The sequence below is a fragment of the Thalia democratica genome, chromosome 8 (genome assembly GCF_965202585.1).
Source record: "Thalia democratica chromosome 8, ktThaDemo2.hap1.1, whole genome shotgun sequence".
Classification (NCBI taxonomy): Eukaryota; Metazoa; Chordata; class Thaliacea; order Salpida; family Salpidae; genus Thalia; species Thalia democratica.
The window spans coordinates 37,310,842-37,320,112 of NC_139172.1; the positions used below are offsets into that span (position 1 = coordinate 37,310,842).

The following is a 9,271-nucleotide window of genomic DNA, read 5'->3' on the forward strand; positions in this document are numbered from 1 at the left end:
AAAGTTTTTTAAGTGGACTAGTTCTATAATTATCTGTTTTTTAGAAATATAAGTTTAAGTGTTGGTCTACTAAAAATATTTGGTTGCTTTATGTGACGTTTTGTCATAAAAAATATTTTACTACATTTTCCAAGAAGTATTGTTTGTTTATTAATTGACGACTAGTATACATTAATGAAAAGTAAAGTTTTTTTTTGTCACACAGTTTTAAATTAGTATTGGGCCAAAAAGTAGTTTGTTAGAAATTCACTGCAATTAAATAGGATAGAAGTAATTTTTGCATGAGTGGTAGTTTAAATGAAAACTATAAGAAGTACTAAAATATTACAAAAAACATGTTTGATGAGCAGTTTTGATTTTTCACAATGAAAACTGCAATGCAACAGCTTAAATAAAATAAACTAAATTTCATGTTAGTGGCGATGTTTAATGACGTCATAAAGGGTTTAAGATATTTAAAAAGTGTCATTCGTAGTAATATTTTGTATCTCAAAGTTGCATTTTTATGTTTTAACAACGTGAACACAAGCTGCCGCCATAAATACATTGAAAAACGTTATTTTTGAGGTTTTTTATGCGGCTCTACCTCTTATGACGTCATCTTGTGTCACCCATGTTTTTAACATGTGATTTTTCTGATGCGATTTAAAAGAAAAACATCTGTAGAGTTAATTGTTAAGTGTTATTTTGGGGAAAAAAGTTATGTTTCAAGTTTTAAAGAAAAAAATAGTTTTATATTCACTATCGAAATTAAATACCACAAAACAGGTTTTTATCTTGATACAATTTTCAGTATACAAGCTAAAGAGAAATTTGCCGTAAAACTCTTTTTTTTTTTATTGTTAGTTTTTGTATATAAGATAAATGCTACTTAAACTAGATGATTAATATTTTATACTAGTCTTCGTATAAATGAAGAAACTTTTGAAGTACTTAAAATTAAATTAAAAAAGATTAATATGCATGTTTAAGGAAAAATATTTAAAAAAGTCATATAGAATTAAAGTAAAGATAATGTTTTATAGTCAACAACGTTTTTAAAGTGTTTTGTATTTTTATTCAACTGCGAGACAGCACAGTAATCAAAGATTTGTACATGTTTTTAAATATTTATATATTCTATTTAATGACAAAATAAAAGATGCTCAAAGTATTTGGTCATGGGACCTGGTGCACGAAGAACCTTATGGTTATAGAGTCGCACACCACGGATACATTTTAACTTCTTGTCCAGGACTATGTTGTATGCATAACATAACCTTTACAGCATGTCTAGTCGGCGCAATTTAAAACTTTATGTCGTTAAATAATATATAATAACTATCTAACAAAATAATGTGAATATATATTTAAACAACAGCAAGATTTACTATTAAACTGTAAAGTAATTTCTTTCCAAGTATGCACTTTATACGGTAATATGTAAAATATGCAAGAAGGATCACTTTTGCATCATATGAAATAATTGTTTATATTTGTTTCAATTAACTTATTATTCTATACTATCACTGTTACCCTTAACCCTTAATCTCGGTCGGTAGCTTTTTTTTCTTTTGTTCATTATAATAATTCTTATTAGTTATTTTGAGTTTTTAATTTCACTATCACTGTTACCCCTAACTCTTACCCTTAGTCAGTAACTTTTTTTTTTATCAATTTATCTTTTATTTATTTTTTCTGTGCAAAAATTACCTTCCGTGCAAAATTGACCCTTGGTGCAAAATTTTCTTCGTTTAACTTTGTGCCTTCGTGTATTTATTTTTCTTAAAGCAATTTTGTCCCCTCGTGCAATTTAGTAATCTTGTGCAGTTTTGTCTTCGTGCAATTTTGACTCGATCCCGTTTTTTTTACCTATTTCAGTAGAAAAGTACACTTCTATAAAGACAGATAAGTATCAATAACACAACTAAATTGCAAAATAACGTAGAATATTTTCCACGAAAAGTGTACTAAAGTTAACCTAAATTTAAAATCTGAATAAAGCAATAGGGTAGAATTATTTTTTTAGCGTATAAAATTGTAAAAGAATAAATACTGATCTGGTATTGTCGAATTTTCTAAGCATAAATTGTACGAATTATAATTGTATATTTATGAACTAGAAACTATAAGATTGTACCTAAACATGTTCTTTTTATAACTTTAAAAACTTATCTTAACTTTTAAAACCCCTTCTTAAAGCATATATTTACTTTTAATTTTCATATACAAGCTTCACTAATAACATAACAAAGTATTTTCATAAGTTGAAGTATTTAATTCCATATCATTGGTAAGTTTGAATTAACTGTTCGCGCTTGTATTTAAAATTAGGCTTTACTATGTCTCCTATATAACACGTTTCGTTATAAATTGTATTTAAACAGTAATATACTTAAAACTATATAAACTTTAAGGATAATGTATAAGAAATATACATAATACAATTTTTACAACATGTAAAATTGTCATAGACTCGACAATTATAAATATTGAAAAAATATTTAAATTTCATGACAGCTACTAAACTTTGAAGTTAACGAAAATAGAAGGAAATATAAAATGTAACTCTGGATTAAAATAAGTAAACTGCTTTAATATTTGCAAAAGCATACGAGTAGAAATAAAAGTATTAACATAATTCATAAACCTTACTAAAAATATCCTGAAATAAAACTTTAACTTATCAAATAACTTTAATAGTCAAATAACAAGCTTAACACAAAGTTTTATAAAATATTGGTGCAACAACAGTAACAATAAAAACTCAATAAAATTAAGAGATTAAAAAGTAAAAACATATCTCGTGCAAGAGATCTGAAACCAAATATTTGCAAAAGAAAGTTTTTAAAATTAGTCTACAAAAATTATCTAAATAAGGTGGAGGTGCCGGGCATCGATCCCGGTGCCTCTCGCATGCTAAGCGAGCGCTCTGCCATCTGAGCTACACCCCCACACGTTTGAGTGATGAAAATACCGAATATATACAGCCAATGTGACGCAATAATAGCGCGTTGGTGAAAAACTAAAATTCAATGTTTTAGCTTACTTCTGCGTCTAGTATAGTAGTATCACTATTTTTCAGCTAATTACGAATTGAAGTAAATTTCAAAAATGTTATTTAGCACAAATACTATGCATAAGTTTTGAAATCAAGGGATTGTAAAACCAAAATATAATAAAAAATATCTTTAATATTTTTATAATATTTTGAATTTTGTTAGTTTTTATTTTTAAAGTTTTATCTTTTAAATTTTTTCACAGCAACACTATTTGTATTAATTACAAAATACAGTTAATTACACTAAACAAAAACTTACAGTTAGTTTAATATTCACAAGAATTTGAACTACTTAGTAAATAGAAAATTTAAGACGTTTGCCAACTTTGAAAACATTGAAACCTACTTATTGCTTACGTATTAGTATTTATTGCTAAGGTACGTACAAGGACTTTAAAAAGTATACCAATTTAATGCAAAATAAACATCTTAAATATAAAGAAAAGTCGTGTTGTTATTTTAGTATGCATTACTTAGTCTAACTAAAATGTAAAACATCAGTTACAGAAGAACAAAATCTTTAAATTTAAGTTAAAGAAAGAAGCAAATCAGCTAAACTTAGTGTACAATTAATAACTAACCTGTGCTATTTATTTGCTAAAGAAGCTTGCTTCTGCTTCTTGCACTTCATTTCAATTTTTCATACATCATTATCATACATTATCATCAAACTGCAACAAACTGGAGTAATACTAGTTTAAACCTTCTTTTTCAAACAAACAAACAGACCTTCGCCTTTGAAAATTATATGGTAATAAAACAAAACCTAGTTAAACAAAAAGTAAATTTGCATTTTATTTATAGCAGAAATCAAAATCATCTAGAATATAGTTTAATTTTCAAACCTTAAATTAAAATGTACATGATGAAAAAAAAAACAGTATGTAATAGACAAAAATAGAAAAGTACTAAATAGTTACACGAAAACAAAAATTTTGGTAGTATACACAACTTATATAAATCTATTTATTTTTAAATCGATCTTTTGTACACAGTCAAAAAATAGTTAATAAATGTAATTGTAGAAAAATAAACTGAAGCAGTTTCTTCAGTTTACATGTCAATCAACAGTCATAAAACTAACTTTATAAACAAAAAAAAATACATAGAGTTTAGCTTTAGTTTGTTAAAAAATTCAAATTTTCGTTAAAAAAAATTATAATCAAAACTATTGTAAAATATATTTACTTATAGCTTTGTTTATATACAAATAACACTAAGTTACTTTACTGTCAAGCTACAATATTCAGTTAGATAAAAATTTAAACATACTTTAATTATCTTTAAAAAAAAAGAAATTCAGAAATATTAGAAAATAAAAATCATAAAGTAGTTAAGGTAAAATTTGTATAAAAAGTAAAGGGCGAGGCACCACCGAGATTCGAACTCGGGATCTCCTGTTTACTAGACAGGCGCTTTAACCAACTAAGCCATGGCGCCGTACGTTCTCAAAGAAAAGTTGCACTATACTTTATCAATCAAGCTTTCCGTAAGTTAACGGCAGTTTTTATTTTCAGTTTTATTAATACTATTATTATTGACAAATTTTTTTTTTTTTTCAAAAAACTAGTTTTTTTAAATAATATTCTTAAGCACTTATATTTTTAGATTACACTTATTTTTCATTGTTTAGTTGAAATTATTTTTATATAATAATAAATAACGTTTACATAAGTTGAGAATTTACCTACTTATCTACTAATGAATAAAAATTAAGTTGTTGTGATAATAAACTAAACAATTACAAAAGTTTTATTGACAAATAAGTTGAAAACTGTAAAAGACTGCATATTTTAAATAATTGTACATAGCTTATATGACATAGCAATACAGATTTATTTGAAACAAGTCTAACTTTAAACTTTTTAAACATTTTGTTGTCTAAAAAACTATATAATTTTTTTTGAAAGTTAACAACAAAAATATATGTTGTTATAAAGTTGAATTGTTGGTAAAACAGCTTAAACTCAGGAAAAAATTAAATCATTTAACATAATTTTAATTAAAAAAAACGTTTTGTAGAAAATTGAAATTTCTTATATTACAGTTAACCTTCGCTTGTGAAAATTCAAAACAAACTAAATTTATATTAGTTAACTTTTTAAATACTCATCAATAAGTCAGAATTATTTTAACTTTTTTTAATGAAATACATTTCCTTAAACTTATGGATATCATATAACTTTCGAAAACACAATACAAAGTATCGTCATTAAATTAAAGAATAAAGCAAAATGTTATTAAAAATACGCTGCGAGCAGGATTTGAACCTACGCGGGGAGACCCCAATGATTTCAAGTCCATCGCCTTAACCAATCGGCAATCGCAGCTTACAAAGAGACGTTTTAATATATATTTATGTATTAAAACATGACAACAAGCGGCACGTCATAAGTAGTACAAACTGTTTGATATGATATAATAGTAGTTTAGTTGCTAAGCTATGAAATACTTGAATTTTAGAAATAGTATAATGGTTATTTTGATAATATTGTGTGCATTTAACTTTTGATATTTCAACAATAGTTATCAGCTTATTAACAACGACAATAATCTATTTGAATAAGGTTTTATTAAGCAGCTGAGGGTCTCGTTTAGTCTATTTTGCACGAGTAACACTTTTTTTTTTGACAATGAAAATCAAAAATTTAATAAGAATTCGATGCTATTACTAATATGGTTTTAATTGAGAATACGCAATTAGTTAACGCCATAAAACAAGAAAAATTGTGCAATAATATTATACATCGTGGTTTACTTTAAATAAACATCTTTTGTAAACTATTTGTTTGGGGATTTTGGCTTCAAAAAATTTCATTATCCACTTCAAATGTTAAACTTTTTAGTATATAATAAATCATAAAACTCTTTCAATTAAAAAGAAGATATTTATATAAAACCTTTTAACTAAAAGGAAAATTTTTAAACTTGCTTAGTAATTGAACTATAAAACTCAAAAACCACAAAAAACAGAAATTATGGGAATAATCTAAATAAGTCAATATTAATGAACTAAGTTATTTTAAATAATATGATCAAAAGAGCAGTTTTAGTAAAATATTTGGCTACTTAAAACAGTGTGACATACAAACTTTTTATTTATAAAAACAAAAAGTTTTTAGATTTTCAAACCAAAATGTAAGATAAAAAATATTTATTTGATTTAGCCAAATTTTCAACTATTACATAAAATTATAAAGATTAAGTAAAACTAGTCTTAAAGTATTTTACAGGGTTTAAAACCTTAGTTTGTAAATCTCTATGCCCTATGTATAACAAATAACCTAAAGAAATTTAAATCCTAGCTATCAAACGAGTTTTACGAAAAGAATATATTAATAATAAATTTTGTTAAATTTGTTTCATTTAAAAGGCTCAATGATGTTAGAGTTGAAATTAAAAACAATGTAACTTACTTTGTTGAGTTTCATGATTCGTTTATTGTTGCATAAGGAAACTAAATACTAATAGTTTTATCACCTTAAAAAAAATTGATTTAGTAGACAAATTATACTAAACTTATTTTTATTACACAAACCAAATAGGATTTCAACAAAACAAAATAACAAGTGAAGAAAAGAAACCATTAAAAATACACCATGAGAAAATAACTATAAGTTTTTTTCTGTAATAGAATCAAAAAAAGTGGCAGCAGTTACTTTCGAACCCATTCCTATGAAGAGATTGAAACCTTGGTCCAACGCCGTAGACCGCTCGGCAATGCTACCAGCTGATTGTAAGTATTGTTTCAGGTTTATAAACTCAAAATATACTACAGCAATACTAACACTTTAACAACGGTATACTATCAAAATCCACCCGCGTTCAAAATCCACCCGATTTTTTTAATATATTTTTTCTTAATATATATTAATTTGTTTTATATATTTTTTGCATTTTTTAAGTTTATTTTTTATTTATTTTTCACTATCACTGTTACCCCTAACACTGATCGGTAAGAGGTTCTGGAATATGACTAGGTGGATTTTGAAAAGGTGAGTTATAAACGCGAATGGATTTTGATCGCAGGTGGAATTTGAACCTGTCCCATTACAACACTGCTAACACTTTGAACTATAAATCTTCATGACAAAACATTTTTTCATCAATATAAAATAAGCAGTTCTTAGAAAACTTTAACGTTATGAACTACTCAATCACATTTTAAGTATTAATTCAGTTCAAACTACAACTTTTCAAAGTTTTGAAGTTGTACAAGCTGTATTTTTAATTTGTTTTTTAAAAGTTAAATGCTTACTTTTTTAAATATAAAGCTACTTACTTTTAAATATATAACTGGTAAAACAGGGAAAGGGTCAAAATTGCATGAGGTTACTAAATTGCACGAGTGCAAAAAATTGCACGAGTTACACTTTTTCACGAGGGAAAAAAAAAACAACACAAAGAAAAAACTAAAAGAAAAATTAATAAAAAAACCAAAACTACAGAAAAATTAGTGAACGAGGGTTAGCGTTAGGGTTAGTAGTAATAGTAAGAATAAAAAATAACTAAAAAAAAATATCATAAAAAAATAATGATAATAAAAAAAAAGAAAGCTACTGACCAGGGTAAGAGTTAGAGGTAAACATGATAGTAAAAATAAAGTTACCGACCGAGGGTAAAGGTTAGGGGTAAAAGTGATAGTAGAATAAAAAATTAAAAAATAAATTAATAAAAAAATAAAAAAATGAAAATTTAAAACCTTGTAATAAATTCTCCGTGTAAAATTGTCTGATTGTGCAAAAGCGTCTTCAAGCAAAAGTATCTTCGTGCAATTTTGTGCACTTGTGCAATTTTTTACGTTCGTGTAAACTTGACACCTACCCGGTAAAACAAGTATTATTAAAAAAAAAGTGAAGCTTGTAAATTTTTAAAAGTAAATCATGTAATAATCAAAGTAAATTATGTTAATGTAGTCTATAGGTAACAACTACGGTGAATTGTACGGTGAAAAACTACTAACTTATCAAAAAAAAAACACAAAATACATTGTCCATTATAAATTTATTACAGTAATTTAAAAAAACTGTAGAAAATTGAAATATGATATCATATGTGAAAAATCTTAATGTATTTAATTTTAATAATATAACAAAAAATAAAATTAAAATAAATTATACTGTTAAACAGCAGTTGTTATGAGAATTGCATAAGCTTCATAAATGAAAATAAGTTAAGAAAAATTAAATTAATTGAGTTACTACAAACATAAAAAAACTATTATAGTAAAGATTTTTAAGCTTTAGTTGTATAAATAGAATTTTAGTGTATTTATTCTATAATTTAAATTTAGTGTTTACCAGCGAAAGCTAATAAATAGCAAAACTTTTACTGAAAACTCTGTAAAATACATTGATAGTTTATAGAGGCTTTAAATTTTTAAGAAAAATTAAATTAATTGAGTTACTACAAACATAAAAAAAAATATTATAGTAAAGATTTTTAAGCTTTAGTTGTATAAATAGAATTTTAGTGTATTTATTCTATAATTTAAATTTTGTGTTTACCAGCGAAAGCTAATAAATAGCAAAACTTTTACTGAAAACTCTGTAAAATACATTGATAGTTTATAGAGGCTTTAAATTGTTAAGTTGAAAATGAAGGAAACATTAAATATAGATTAGTATTCTTTTTTTTATAAAAAATAGTCGTGGTTTAAGTTTTAAAAAAATATTTCCCAGATCAATATTTTTCAAGGGTTTTATTTTTATTAAGTTGTATAAACTTAGTTGTTAGTGCTCTTGAAAACAATTAAGACCATATAGGTTTAAATCACTTTTTATTAAATTGATTTTGTTTCATACAATTTTAGCTTTGCTACAATTTGCGTTTTTTAAATTTCAAACTTTATACAAGTTTTAAAGTTTAGCCGTAAAAGTTGGAGAGTACAATAGGTTCCAAATAGGAACCTAGCATATTTTCTCCTACGTTTTTAAAAATAAACACCTCTAATTTTTTAGGGAATGCTCCATTAGTATTTTTAAATCTTTTGATTGAGAGAGTTTGAAAAATAAGAATTTCATTTCAAAACTACCCAAAAGTTTGATTTTTGAAAATACAGCTGTTTTTCAGAATATGAAAATCTCCTGCACTAAAATGAATGAAAATATTGGAAATTACCTGTTAAATGTTGAAGAAGATTGATTTAAAACTGATTGGGGAGATAGATTTTAAATCAAGTAGGTTTTTTTTTTATTGTACCCTATAAAGAAAATATTGAGCTTGCCATTT

The 9,271-nt window shown here is 25.3% G+C and overlaps 2 non-coding genes across 2 annotated transcripts; both read right to left on the bottom strand.

Annotated features, from left to right (window-relative positions):
• Positions 1 to 2,860: 2,860 nt before the first annotated feature.
• On the bottom strand, positions 2,861 to 2,933 carry Trnaa-agc (transfer RNA alanine (anticodon AGC)). The gene has a single exon. It is a non-coding gene; the product is annotated as a tRNA-Ala (tRNA).
• A 1,473-nt stretch (positions 2,934 to 4,406) lies between these two features.
• Trnat-agu (transfer RNA threonine (anticodon AGU)) lies at positions 4,407 to 4,480 on the bottom strand. Its single transcript has one exon. It is a non-coding gene; the product is annotated as a tRNA-Thr (tRNA).
• Between the last annotated feature and the right edge of the window lie 4,791 nt (positions 4,481 to 9,271).